Consider the following 14450-nt stretch of genomic DNA (forward strand, 5'->3'; position numbering starts at 1 on the left):
GCCTGGGGCTGTGATGGAAATGAGGCAGTGGGCACCCAGGTCAGAGCCACAGAGAACCAGGAAGTTGGGAAGTGGCCTGAGTACACCCACTAGGGAGGCATTGGAAGAAACTGGACAGTTAGGAAACTGGGACAGGAGGACTAGGTTTGCTGCCATAGTTGACGGCATGGCTGCTTCAGAGCTGCAGTGAATCTCGTCACATATCCTGTACATCAAAGAAGAAATCCAAAGCCACAGCTCACCCGAAAAGCCAATGACTAATTTTTTTTTATCCATTGATGTCATTCTTAGCCAGGTTTAAAATGGAAAGCAGAAGCAGGTCAGGCTGAGTCATACGCACAAGGCAGAATTTGGGAGAAGCAGGAATCAAAGGCTGGACCAGATGGCATTTTAAATCTGCAGAAAACTGTGTTTGAGAATAGCCGACCAAATAAACAATGAAAAATAATAACTGACCCTGGAAGGAGAACATGCTCCTGGGAGATGGGTGGGTGAGGAAGTCAAGATAAAATTGCCTGTGTGAGGCTTCGCCAGAGAGAAGGTTCTTTTGATAGGCAGCCTGATGTAGCAGAACAAGCCGCTGCTTTGGGGTGAGACAAACACAAGTTTATTCTCATACACTGGCTGTGTGATTCTGAGCAAGATACTTCTTAATCTCTGTTTCTTCATCTGTAAAATTCCAATAATAATTCTTATCTTCCAGGTTATTCTATTTAAAATCGAACAAGTACTGTGCATAATAATGTAGTAGAGAATCAGTGAACATTATTATGTTGAAGTTTCAGTGGATGGAAAGTGCCTTTAGCATTCATTCATTCACTGCATCATTCCTTCATTCGTTCATTCAGTAAGTAATTCTTGAATAGACACAAAATGCCAGAGAGTGCTGGAGGCAGAGGATACAATCAGGAGATAGTTACATTTCCTTAGAATATAGATCACTGGTAGCAAAGAATCAGCATAATACTTGCTACAGAGGGGAAGGCACCAAGATTTAAGTAAAGTACAGAGAGGAATTGCATGAGTTGGGTATTTGTTCTTATCGGGATCATATGGTTTCAGACATCTCAACATTTCATGTGTCCCTAATTATTCTCTCTAGAGGAATTTCTTCCTCTCTGGGTAATAGCACTTTAGCCAGTCTCACAGGAATTGAGGCACTACTAAAGGCTTTCATATATATGAAATGTGTGTGTATATACATATATATAATATAAATTAGAGTTTGAGTAAGAAAGCAGAACCATCATGAGTGGTTTAGACTAAGGGATATTTTTTTATTATTATTGGGATTAAACATTTCACAATTGTAAGAAACACTGGGAAAATAAAGATCTGAAAAGGGGTGATTGAGGGATCCGAAAAAAAACACTAATTAATGGTGAAGAAGTTCTGTGGAAAGCTGCTACCTACGCATGTGATGACAAGCATGACGTCCTTGTAAGTCAACTGGACAGCTGGACGTAAAGCAGAGATAAAGCAAGGACAAGCTGGGAGCCAATGACGACACTCTGGAACCCACAAGGACAAACCGGAAGCCACGTCCATCTGTCACTACACCTAAACGCAGTGTTGTTGGCTATTTGCTGGAGAAACTGATGGCCTTCATCAGGGACCTGCACATGCACCTCACTCAGGACACCAAGGAACTGGAAGAGGATGGGGAGAAGGGTGAGTTTGAACGAACTGCCAGTTTGGCTGCTTTCCTGTGCGATATGGTGCCATCAAATTAGCCACAAAGGGAGTGAAATGCAGCGGCTCGCGGGGCCCTGCACAGACCTCTTGAGGATAATGAGTGATGCTTTATCGCCACCTTCCAAACATCGTGTATATTCCTGTATGGCCAACCTAACCCAATACCACAAAGGAAAGGGAATTCCGGGAGATTCAGTTTTCAGCCTTTCCAGGCTGGCACAGTGCAAAACCACCCCTGAGACAGGGAAGCCTTTTGGTATCGTTATCCTTATAGACAAACTCCCTGCAGTGTGATTCCATTAAACCCTGTCTGCATCTGTGATTCTCAGAAAGAGGCAGAGGAGGAGTTGAGAAGGGTAGAGCTAGGTGAATAAGGGGAGGCATCCAAGAATCACTTCAGGAGCATTTTCTAACTGCTCACCTCTGCTTCTGTTTCTTCACCTCCCAACGCCCTGAGATTTTAATTACGTACTTTGATTTACAGCAAGAGAACTTACTCTGCTACTGCTGCAAAAATCACAGCACAGGGCTTCCGTGGTGGCGCAGTGGTTGAGAGTCCACCTGCCGATGCAGGGGACACGGGTGCCATGGCCGCTGAGCCTGCGCGTCCGGAGCCTGTGCTCCACAGCTGGAGAGACCACAACAGTGAGAGGCCCGCGTACCGCCAAAAAAAAAAAAAAAAAAAAAAAAAAATCACAGCACAGCAATTACCAATACTGGTGGAAATGTGCCCCTTCCATTGGATATGTCTGTGTGGAATATAGATGAGTACCGCTGTTTTGTATGCTATAGTAGTATTTGTTTGTTTTTACTACTGAATTCTCGGCTCCTTAAAGGCAAGAGGAGAGTCTTTCTTCTGTCTTTCACACTCTGTTCCAATTTATGTTTAGTCTTGTTATGCAGTAACTCTCAGTTCTCAAACTCAGGTGCCCTCAAGGGCCAAATACACAACACAAATGTGCGACCAAAGAGGATGGTGGGGGCTGAGTGCTAGAACCAGAGTAGCAGTACCTAACCTAAAGCCATTCACATGGGGCGGGGCAAGTGGGAGGCAGGGGAGGGAGAGCGAAGAGTGAGAGTGATTGATAGGGGAAGAGACCAAATAAAATGAATATATCATTACCACCTGCCCCACCCCCTGGGGACGTCTACACACCACCTGCCATCACTTCTGGGAAAATGGTGGAGGTTGCCATTTTAATATATAAAGTTTACTTTTATTACTAGGAGCCTAAGGTTCATCTAATGTGGCTTACCTTAAGGAATCAAGTATTATGGATTATACTGTGACCAGCAAATGATGTTCATAAACAATACAGATCTCTAACAGCTTTGACAATAACCCTCTAATGGAAACTAAAATATTTTAATATTTCAATGAAGTAGCATATGACCTACTTAAAAAGCCCTTGATTGCAACTTATTGACATAGCTGGAGGAAAATAAGAAGTGTATTAATATATAACATTGGATTATTTGTTCCTCCAATTAGTAAAATATTAGTTTAATAACATTAAAACTGTGAATGTGATCTGGTATTAAATAAAATGTCGTTTACTGTTATAATTAAATTAAGTTACTAAAAGAGTAAATGATCCTGAATTTACAAAAATAAATAATATTTATGTTAGTAAAAAGTCTGTATGTTGTGATAAATCTTAAGTTTCATAAATGCTAACTTATAAAACATGGCTTTGCATTTTAAAAATTTTACAAACAATACTTACTAAGAAAGTACATTTCACACCAGTTCTTCAGTTCATAATTTTTTCTAGTTGTTCAGTTTAAGCTTTTAAAATGTTGCTAAAATGTTACATCGGAAAATTAATTGCCACATTTTAAGATAAATTAATATATAATTTAGAAAAGTCTACCATATATTGGATACAGAAATTTAGAGAAAATCTTATTTTCAGCTCCAATTTTCAATTTTTTTTTAACTTTCTAATGCAATGCATGTACCCTCCCCTCCCCCGCCCATGCACTTCAGGGCACAAACGTCCACTGGCAGTGAGAGGCACTATTAAACTTTCATAGGTAATAAACCAGAGTTGACAACTGGGACATGCTTGGTGCTTTTGGAACTGCTCGCTGATGAACAAATAACTGAATGAGTAAGTAAATAAATGAACGATTTCTACGCTTTGATTATTAACTAGTCTTCCTTTTAATGGTAAACTATCCTCCAGTCAGTTGTTAAAATACATAGCTGTTTGGGAGTTTTGAGATATACCAGTCTGATACATTTTATACTTTACATAATGTTCCACCTATCCTTTCTTACATATTGAAGGCACAAATATGTCTCTCATATATTCATCCAATATTTTTCTCATTTACAGATAGACACTACTTGTTTTTCTTTTCCAGAGTTTATTAATTACTTATAAATCACTCTTCATCTGTAGGATGAAACAGATTTACAGTGTTGCAAAACTAATGTTGGCAACAAAAGTCAATACCTTGCCTACACTCTATAAGCTATTTATGTAAAAAATTGATGTTAGTCATTATAACCCAATTTATATCATAAATAAAGGGATAAAAAATTGAACAGTTAAAAAGAAATTATTGGCAGTGGAAGGTACCACTGATAGGGCCTAGAAAATTAAATTTATTTTATGAAAGCAGTGAGATACATATGATGGAAAAAGAATAAAGCTTTACGGGTCGGTGAGCCTGTGTGCTAACTCAATACTGACATTATATTCAGAGATTTTGGGTGTAAACAACAGAGAGCAAATATGGGTTTTAACCATAAAAGGAATTTTTTTTGGAAGGAAGTTGTTAGCTCATAGAGTTAAATGGAATGCTGGAAACCACAGATTTTGAAATGGTTAGGAACTTAAGACAGCTACTTGGCAAAATCATGCCATTGGAATAGTGGCTAGGATCATTCTGTTGCTGATACTGGACCCCACACTGACCATACTGACACTATTGGCACTGACACCACACGTGGGTGCTGCACTGTGGCTGTGGTTATAGTTGGTTTTTAACTGCCCTTAATTCTTTGGGTCACTTGCTCTAGATTCACAGTCCCAGATGATGTCTTCCTGAGTCACATGTTGATGCTCTGAGGCCTGGAACCAGAGAAAGCAAGCAAGTAACTGGAATGTTCTGGTTCTACTGCGGGAGGGAAGACCCTACCTCTAACCAAAAGATAATAGGAAGACAGAGTCTCCAAAACTGGAAGCATGAATTGTATGTATGTTAAAGTGAAATTTGTATGTATCAAAATGACTAATAAGCACTAAAACCATTAAAAAGCTGTGTGATCTAAGAGGGCACATGATTCAACTTCTCTGGATATAATTTTCTTTTTTTTTTTAATTAATCAATTAATTTATTTGGCTGCATTGGGTCTTAGTTGCAGCCTGCGGGATCTTTCATTGTGGCGTATGGGCTTCTCTAGTTGCGGAGCGCTTGCTTGTATCTAGTTGTGGCGCATGGGCTCCAGAGTGCACAGGCTCAGTAGTTGCGGTGCATGGGCTTAGTTGCCCCGCGGCACGTGGGATCTTAATTCCCTGACCAGGGATTGAACCCGCATCCCCTGCATTGGAAGGTGGATTCTGAACCACTGGACCACCAGGGAAGTCCTTCGATATAATTTTCAAACCTGCAAAATGAAGACGGGATATCCATAATGTCTACCTTAAAGCAGCATAGGTTTTAAGTTCACTTAGAAAGATAATGCAAGCACACTGTGCAAACAACAACAACAATCAGTGAGAATCTGGACCACTGGGGGTGAAATGATAGAGTACTGGTAAAGAAAATGTTTACACTATTTGATAACTAGTGATATCAGAGATGAGTAACTTGGGGGCTAGTCAGCTCTTTACCTGCATGATGTATACAATTCACCACTTCCATGAATACCATAATGACAGGTAGATGTTATTACTTTTAAGACAAATTTTCACAAGAGTGATATAAAGGATGAGAGCTTTTGGGAGGAGCAGGAAATAGAGTCTGTGACAAAACATAGCAATCTTTCAGGTTATTTACAACAGAAAGTGGGGTAAACTATATTGTGGAGTTTGGGGAAAAACACTTTACAGAAATTCTCTTGAAAACAAAGCCAGCTACATAGTGATTGGAGAGAAATGTACCTCATATAATATACCATTATATGTTTCATAATTTTTCATATCTTTCAATATAGTTTATATCTGTAAGAAAAAAATTACTACTTTTCAGATGCCTTAACAAATCCAAAGGTTAGAATCATCATAGAAGTACTCAAGTATTTTTCAGAATATTTTTATTTTAGCAAATTTTGCCTTGAGACATAACAGTCTCTCCCATACTTCTTTTGATAATAAATAACACTTTTATAGTACCTTTTATCTAAGACCACTTCAGTATCACTATAATTTTTCCCTATCCTTTTGCTCATAATTTAGTTAAGGTGTCTAAGCAAATATGTAATATTGAAAGGGCTTAAACCTCAGTGGACTAGAATTTTTAAAAAGCTGTGTTTCATTGATTAAAATTAAAAAAAAAAAAGATTGTAGAACCTCACTATCACCAACTGTGTGCTTAGGAAGTCACTTTTTCTCTCCCCTTTCCAATGTTCTCATATGACAATGAGAGAGTGTCCTAAATGATTTCTAAGATTACTTTCATCTCTGAATCTATGTGATTCCATCATACCACTCCTTACTTCAGCAAGTTACAATCTCGCACTGTGTGCATAAGTAGTATTGAGTTGATGTTTCTTGACATATTTAACTCTCCTGTTAAGAATGTGTAGCTGACAATGGAAAGTTAAATGTGTAAGAAACACAAATGTCCATGTATCTATTTGGATATGTGCTCTCTCACTCTCTCTCTCAAAGAGAATTATAGATATAGGTAGATAGATCTCTGTGTCTATTACATGTGTGTTCTTAAATTATGATAACATAATTTATTCTATGGATATTTATATTTGTACTATTATAATTCCTGATGTAAGTCCCTTATCTAAAAACCTTAGAGGCATGTTTTTGAATTTATAATCTGAAAAGTAATATAATGCATATACCATGTTTTATATAACACCCCCAGAAGGATTTGGACAGCAACCCATACTCAAATATTCTACAAATATTTCTACATTCAAATATTTCTATGTTGAAATGTATTTACTATTCACAAATAAACATTGCAGTTGAATTTTTACCATATGCATGTATTATACTTAAATAAAATCAAAATACTATTAAAAAAAGAAAAGCAGAATATTGTGTTCAGAAAATAAAACCCTGATGTTTAAAAAAAGAAAAGAAACAAATTTCAACAGCTTCACGTCAAGTTCATGCCTAGTTTGCCAAATTAGTTCAGATCAGGTCAAGTTTTGCCATCAAATGAATTAGAAAACAAAATCTTTAGTTTTAAGAGATTTTTGGATTTTATTTATGTGCATAATGGATTTTGAACATGTCTATGCTTTGTCTGACCAGAAAGGCCCTCTTTTTAGAAACAGTTTTTGGATTTGCTTCTGTTCCAACTAGATGTTCTGCATTGAAGCTTAATGGCATCTACAGACCACATCCCTTGCTGAACACAGTTGCTTAGCCCACCTGGGGACATTTACCTCCAGCTATGACAATCATATTTTTCCTTGGGAATTTTAAATTACAGCAAAAAGACATGAGTGCATCTGTCACTTTCTCTCTGGTGGCAGAGGTTTGAGAACCGTCAGGAACCCTGTTTCTTGGCTTGCGGGAAAAGTTTGGCCGCACAGAGAGAAAATGAAGGGACCCTATATGGAGATACAAGGGTGAGAAGTGGAGAGTGTCCTGTCAACGTTGCAGTCTCTGATTCTTGTTCCTGAAGCATCCCATTTGCAACCCTCTCCTTTCCAACGGTTTTGTGGTTCCCATGGCTTTTACAAACCAGTGTACATTCATTTACCTTTAGAAGTTTGAGCTGGGTTTTAATTATTTTCATCTGAAAGACCCCTAACCAAGAATGGAAATATCTTTGTTGAGCTGCAGATGTTCATTTTGATATTTGAGCCTTTCCATTTGTCTTGAGTCCTGCAGAGTAACCCAGGTGCCCATTAATACCTTCATCTCTAAAGGGCAAGCCTGTTTAATCAGAGGTAATGCTGTGGCAGCAACTTAACCCAGAAATCTCCTTTGCTTAACACAGCAGAAGTTTGTTTCATGTTTACTGTACCTCTAAGTCAGTTTGCAGAGAGCTCTGCTTCATGTGGTCACCCATGGGCCAGGCTGACAGAGGTTCCACCATCTTTTACTTGCACCGTCTGGGGAAGGTGGCCTCCTGGTCACTGTGAAGAGGAGGAGAGGACTGAGGGATCAAGCGCATACTCTGAAATCCTTGTGTCAGGAGTGACACACACCACTTCTGTGCACAGCCTTTTGTACAGAAAGAGTCAGTGACTCTACTGATGCACAGGAGGGCTCCTGGTGCTGAGAAATGGAGAGCGGAGCGCACGGGTTATTCCGTGAACTGCAGCCACACTGTCATCTTGGAATCCAATAAAATCTAGACTTAAGTTTAAGGGGTATCAGACTTAACAGTTGTGATGGACAAAACTTTTTTCTTGGAAAATAATTAATCGATGGAGGCCAAAGGAAAAGAGAGCAGCCTCTGTAGGGGACTGTGTGCCAACTTTCTGTCAGTAAAGGCTTCTGATTGGAGTTCTGGGTTCTGCATGTTGTTTCTCTTCTCTGACTGTGAAGACACCTTTCTGTGCAGTTCAGTCATTTCCTACAGATCTTCTGATCAAGATTTAAGTGATAGATGAAGGGAACTGGGGAAGGTCAGCGGGATAGTAGGTTATAGAAACATTTCCAGGAGAATTCCTTTCTCCTTTAATCACTAGTTTTACTTTCACTCAAGCATGTTAATGTAGATGTTCTTAAGTCAGGAGTATATTTATTTTGAACCTTTTAACACTGCAAATCAGCTAGCTGAGTTTCATATTCTAAAAGAACAAGGTAAACAAATGGCACTAGTGAATAGAAAATATTAATCTCTCATATGCTTTAGTTTAAATAGTTATAGGAAAGTGCTCTCCTATTAAAATACATTAGCCTATAGCAAACCATTAAAAAATTCCAATGAATCCTTTTCTTCCCAAAGAAAACTATTTAAGCATTCAATCAGTTAATATAATGGATCAAAATAGAACATCATTTTGGTGGCACAATTTCAAACCAGAAGGAATTAGAGACATTCAGATACTGAACATTCAACACAAGCTATGATTTCAGCAGGGAGTCTTATTTGTCCTTTCTTCATTCTAACTCCATCAATTTCAAATTTCATTAACAGCAATGGGACACAAAAAGTTCCAACAGTGATGCTTTACAAAACCCTGCAAGTTTTGAATAATAGTGATCTTTGTCATCATTTTATTTCCAAGTGTATGTTTTTATATTGTTTTGCTGAGGAATGACTCAGTATTTCTCCCAGTGGGCATTGAAGAATTAAGTTTTAAAAGACAATGAGTATTCAGTTTCACTGTGTATAGCTGAAATAATCTGATTTAACTTGGTTAGGTGTAAAAATTGGGGTAAGACTAAGATAATTACCTAATTACCTTTTGAGAAGACTAAGATGAATTACCTAACCTTCTGAATCATCTGCTGAAATAATTAGATTTTCAAGAATAAGAAGTTATTATTTTCATGTAAATTAAAGGTGTTTTCAGAGTAGTTAGAACTAACACAGGAAGTTATACACACACACACATGCCCACCACACCCATCCATACATGCATAAAGTGATGTTTTGTGTTTCAGTGTATATTGTCCATGAATTGTGTAAATGGCAAGCCGTATGATTTGTTCAGTAAAATTAGTATTTTAGAGTGGTAAGGGACAGAAGTAGGAACAAAGGAAACCAACGCAAGTTCCCAGCTTCGAAAAAGTAGGTGCGCTACAAGTGATTATCAGTGTAGACTCTTCAGTACTGCTAGATGGTGGTGGTTAGCTCCATGTATTAGGACTTGAATAATTACACAAACTACAGCTGGGTAAGTGGTCAGAAACATTTTCAACATTTGTGAAGGAGCAAAGTGGCAGAAGCCTGGCAGCAGGATGAGGGCAGTACCTTTTAGTCACTTCATGGGAATTAGGAGGTTAGGGTTGCTCTGGGGTCAGTAGGTTATCAGATTATTGGAGGTTATAAAACAAAGTCTCAGATTATCAGAGGTTACAGAAATGCCTTGTTTCAGAGAAAGGAGAGAAAAAGAGTCTTACTAATAAGATTATTATTTCTGGGTAAAATATCCTCAAAAAGTGCTACTACTGAAAAATTAAATTATTAGGCAAACACACCCTGGTCTGTGATGTTGGGAAGAGAGATTGAATAGAATAGAGTGCTACTCCTTTTCCTCATAATCCGTTTCTCTCATGCCACACACACACACACACACACACACACACACAGAAACCCACTGATTTTGCATTATGTTTAGTTTCTTTGTTTCTTTTCTTTTTTTTTGCGGTACACGGGCCTCTCACTGCTGTGTCCTCTCCCATTGCGGAGCACAGGCTCCAGACGCGCAGGCTCAGCGGCCATGGCTCACGGGCCCAGCCACTCCGCGTCATGTGGGATCTTCCCAGACGGGGGCACGAACCCGTGTCCCCGGCATCGGCAGGCGGACTCTCAACCACTGTGCCACCAGGGAAGCCCATGTTTAGTTTCTTAAAAGTCTCCCAGAATCTCTATTTCTACTGTCTTCTATTCCCCTGTTAAAGGAAACCTCTTCAATTCCCATTTATTCAGTTTATTACATGCCAGGAGCTGGGCTAAACACATTAATGTATTTAATATTATCTGGTTAAAAAAATTTGTGATAACAGGCATTGACACTATTTTTCTCTTCACCATGAAACATATCTGTGGGCAATATCCTAGGAGGGAGATGTTTAGAGATTTTTAGTGGAAATATTTAGTGGCATTTAATACCCCTCACTCTTTCTTTCCAACAAACGAAAAACAACAAAACTGTTCAAAACTTACTACTTCCTTATTATATTTCTATATTACATTTTTTGTGATTATAACTGCAACTGTCATAATCATAAAGGAGAGCAATGTAAGACCTCTGGAGCTCAAATTCAGGAAAAATGGAAAACAAATTTATAGTAATCATTCATATGTATATAGGGGAAACTTTTGACATCTTATTTAAGTGAACTTACTGGACACTAAAATCCAAAGTCCTTAGGAGGCTACATTCTGAAATGTAGCCTGGCTACATTTCATTAAAAAATTATTAGACTTTCTGGGATGATGACTTTTCCATGAGAAGATGCCTCTTGCAAAAGATCTCCTTCATCCCTCTGCAAGATAGAAGAGGAAACACAAGAAGTGCCTGATGCAGAGCCCCAATTCCTACTTCATGAATGTGAAACGCCTAGGATGCTATAAAATCACCACTGTCTTTAGCCATGCACAAGCAGCAGTTTTGTGTGTTGGCTGCTCTACTGTCCTCAGCCAGCCTGCAAGAGGAAAAGCAAGGCTTACAGAAGGATGCTTCTTCAGACAGAAGCAGCATTAAAAGTACCCTGAATCAAGATGAATGGGAAACCATACCATAAACACATTTTGAATACAAAAGCATCATTAAAGATGAGAAAAACTTTAGATTCTTCAGCAATTTGGAGAACTGTTCATAAAGGTAAACCCTTTGAAGATGTCTGCCTTAATGGACAATGTTCTTGAAAAAAAAGTAAAGTTGGTAAATTTTAATTCTGATGAATTCAGGAAGCACAGTGAGAATTCAGTGTTGTGGAAGGTGATAATGACACTGCATGCAGCCAGCTTATAAGACACTTAACAGCTCTGATTAGCAGTAGAATAGCCTGGCCAGAGCATTAAGTCGTCTGCATGAATTTTTAAAACATAAAAAACCAAAAAGAAAATAAAAACCAAGAAGTATTTAAAGTGCTTGGCAGCAACTGAAGTAATTTATATGTAAACCATGCTAGAGATTTCAAGATATAGAGGAAGAGAGAGAACAGTGGAGACATGGTACCTCCTGGCTGCTAATGGAGAACGTCCAGTATCCACAACAACAAAAACTGTCCCTGGGCACATTTTTGTGAACATTTCTGACGGTTATCTACCACTAGGGAAAAAGGAAGACCAGGTATTTGCCTTCTGAGAACTCTGGCGGATGAGTGGCAGACATTGGGCTATACTCAGCCAATCATAAGCATCCTCCTGGTGTGTATTTAGTCTGGATGTATCATTAAAAAACAGGGATAGACTAAAATCTATCCTGCAAGTGGCAGCAGCAACAGCACCCTCTTGGCTCCAATAGGGTAGTGGGCATGGGAGCAAAGGAGCCAAGAGCAGTTTAAAAACACAGTCTTTGTGAGGTCATCTTGAGTGTGGTTCTAACCACCAGGATTCCTTTGATTTCTGAACATTTTCAAGCCCGAATCATCCTCATGCCCTGTCATCCAGAATCTTGACTGCAGCCCACATACAATAGCCAGATACCACAGTGGATACAAATTGTCCCAGCTTCCACTGTGAGCCAGATCTCAACCATATGATTCTTTACCATTGTGAGATTCTTAAAGTTTATACCATAAATTTACTGTTTACAGTCTGGAAGAGAGCACATAGTGATATTTAACAAATACCTCTTGAATGAAAGAGTGAAGTAGGCATTTTATGCATAATTCAGTGGAAGTTTGAGCCTCACAGATTCAAAGACCTAAAGCTATTTTATAGAATACACTAAAGCCGGTAACAGGAAGCTATACAGAGAATTACTTGAGCACAGGCAGGGGTGTCAATGGTACAATGGTGGTATGCAAATATATGCCACATGCTTTACTAAAAACTCAATTCTAATGATTTTTTAAACATCTTTATTGGAGTATAATTGTTTTACTTTGTTGTGTTAGTTTCTGCTGTATAACAAAGTGAATCAGCTATATGTATACATATATCCCCATATCCCCTCCCTCTTGCCTCTCCCTCCCACCTTCCCTATCCCACCCCTCTAGATGGTCAGGAAGCACCGAGCTGATCTCCCTGTGCTATGCGGCTGCTTCCCACTAGCTATCTATTTTACATTTGGTAGTGTATATATGTCAATGCCACTCTTTGTAAGAACATTCAACTTAATTTGCTGAAGTAGATATAAATAATTTATAAAGATAATGTCACTCAACAAAGGACTGGAAATGTGTAAGAGTGAAATGTGAAGTCTTTGGCCAAAACATATCCACTACTTTGTAATGGTCAATGTACCAGAATCCTGGCTGATTAAGCAATGTGACTGCCATCCATCAAGGCTTCAAAAAGACTAGTGATTTTCATTTTCTAATGTTGCAACCTGGTGGACTAAAACAAGTTGTCAGTGTACACCCTTTGAAGAGAAAATAATAAAATGTGAGAATGGTGAGTGAATATTTTTTCCATGGTTTATTTAAAGAATTTAATAAAGCAGTAAGATTATTAACTGAATGACGCTATCCACGTGGTGCTTTTAAAATAATGTTTAATACAGTAGTCTCTTTTTAGAACACATTACTTTGAGAATTTCTTGCTTGGAGAAATTCTGCGTGTTCTTAATTATCCTGAAACAAGTATAGTTAAAAATAGATTTTCACATAATAGTTTTACCTCCAAGGGAATGATATTTCATGTCTTTGTAGACATCTAAGAAGATATAATATATGTATATTTAAAATTCAATTGCATAGACACCAGCATCCTTCTAAGAACAATAGATGAGTTTGGGAGACTGGAGAATTGGCCTTCATAAAATCTCACTATGGTTGTGGCTGAGTTATTTATTTATAAAATGGGCAAAATGCATTAATCATAAATGATAGCTTTTTAGAATACAGAGCAGAGTCTAGAATTATGATTATCGTGTGTTTCCCACAAGATCTAACTGATATGCCATGTTGAGATGGTAACTTCTGTCCTTGAGGCACTTCATTTGGCTCTTTTCACTGCTCTCTAGAAGAAAATAAAGCTCCTTACCCTGCTTTGAGTTTGCTGTAATATGGCCTGTGATAATTTGGCATCATAGTTTATTGCTTCAGGTAAACTCATAGCATGAAAATAGGAAACTATTTATTGAGTGCTCACCGCATGAGAGATCAGATGTACTAGTTCTGGATTTCTATTGTTTGCCCCTATACATTGAACTGCTGGTGGTCTGTGAACTTGCGTTTCAAATTCAGTTTTGCCCTTGGAAACTGCCTGTTCTCTCAGTACCTATTCTGCTATCGATTGCTGCCTGTTTTCTCAGACTTAGCTCCATGTTCTGTGGATATGTCCCAAATCACTTTCTCATTTAGATCAGGCTTCAGTCTGGAATATGGAAATTTACATTTGATCAGTACATTATAAAAGAAACAAAATTCGAATTGCCTCCCTGGGAAATCTCACTGAAGGAGGTATTGGGAAGATACTTAACAATTTTTGTAATCCTCTGATGGATTAGTTAATGATGATTTAATTGTAATAATTATCGATAATAACAGTGGTGAGAAGGGTGATCAAATTAGGACTAATGTGTTTTTCACTGGTTTAAAAACAGTGCTTTATGCCACTTTGACTGATTGTACAACTTTCATTCACATACAGGGAGGTCAAGAGTTGTTAGTGCGTACATTCAAGTGCTTGTCAATAAAAGAGTAATACTTCCCAGCATTCATACTTCTCTGACAGTGTATTTATATATATTCCTGATATCAGCTTTAGTAATGAATACAACTTGAAATAAATTTAATGACAATTTAAAAGCTTTCCAC

The 14450-nt window shown here is 38.2% G+C and overlaps 1 protein-coding gene and 1 pseudogene across 3 annotated transcripts in view; both read left to right on the forward strand.

Annotated features, from left to right (window-relative positions):
• Nucleotides 1-14450, forward strand: part of RALYL (RALY RNA binding protein like) — an 831637-nt gene that overhangs the window by 157878 nt on the left and 659309 nt on the right. The gene's annotated exons all lie outside the window — the stretch shown is intronic.
• On the forward strand, nucleotides 10976-11224 carry LOC132440222 (small ribosomal subunit protein eS27-like; annotated as a pseudogene).

Source organism: Delphinus delphis, chromosome 17 (assembly GCF_949987515.2).
Source record: "Delphinus delphis chromosome 17, mDelDel1.2, whole genome shotgun sequence".
In the NCBI taxonomy this organism is placed as follows: Eukaryota; Metazoa; Chordata; class Mammalia; order Artiodactyla; family Delphinidae; genus Delphinus; species Delphinus delphis.